Below are 937 nucleotides of genomic sequence, written 5' to 3'. Positions count from 1 at the left end.
CATCAACAATTAGATTTAATGAAATCCAGGACTGCCAACTGGTTGAAAATGAATACATACTCAGCGTGCTGCTGACAAAAGCCGAAAAATAGTAGATGAAAATATACTGACTATTTGAAGAGAATTTAGTTTTGCCCAAATGACTCTATCAGCTTATGGAATTTTGCCAAAGTGACCTCTGACGGGAAAGTCGAAAGTTATGAGAAAAGGGTAATATGTATGGAAAGAGAAGAGATAAGGAATCGGAGAAAAACGGTGAAGGAAGAATGGGGATGAAATTAGAAGGGAGAAGAAATAAAAAAGAAGAAGAAGAGGAGGTAAAATGCGAAGAAAAGAGAAAAAAAGGGATAAATAAAAGGGAGTAGGGTGAAATTCGGAAGACATAAAGAGGAGGAAGATGGAGATGCAAGATTTCGATGAAAAGGGAGGAAGGAAGAGTGATGATTAAATTAGGAGGGAGAAGAAATTAAGAGGAAGAAGGAGAAGGGGTGAGAATGCGACGAAAAAGGAAAAAGGGAAAGTGGAGATGAACATAGGAAGAAGGGGAAGAATAGATAAGAATGAGAATAATAAAAGAGAAGGTGAAATTTGGATGAAATGAAGAGGAGGAAGGAGAAAATATAGGAATGTGATGAAAAGGAAGGAGGACGAGGGACTAGAATGAAGGAAGGAAGAATAGTGAAGAAGGAGATAGAGGTAAGCAATAATGACTGGGGAATAAGGGAGAAATGATGAAGAAGTGAGAATAAGAAATTAGAAAATAGGATTGAGGAAAAAGGATGAAGAAAAAGAAAAGCGAAAGAAGGGGAAGATGAAAGAATAAAGGAGAAAGGAGAAAATAACAAAATTATATCACCACGAGATTCCTTGGCAAAAAGTTTTGATTAAAATGTACGAGATTGTCGACACAAAATATCAGACCTTGATATGTCACCAC

Source organism: Penaeus monodon, chromosome 34 (genome assembly GCF_015228065.2).
Source record: "Penaeus monodon isolate SGIC_2016 chromosome 34, NSTDA_Pmon_1, whole genome shotgun sequence".
In the NCBI taxonomy this organism is placed as follows: domain Eukaryota; kingdom Metazoa; phylum Arthropoda; class Malacostraca; order Decapoda; family Penaeidae; genus Penaeus; species Penaeus monodon.
The sequence above is the reverse complement of the archived record's forward strand: the minus strand, read 5'-3'. Positions refer to the sequence as shown.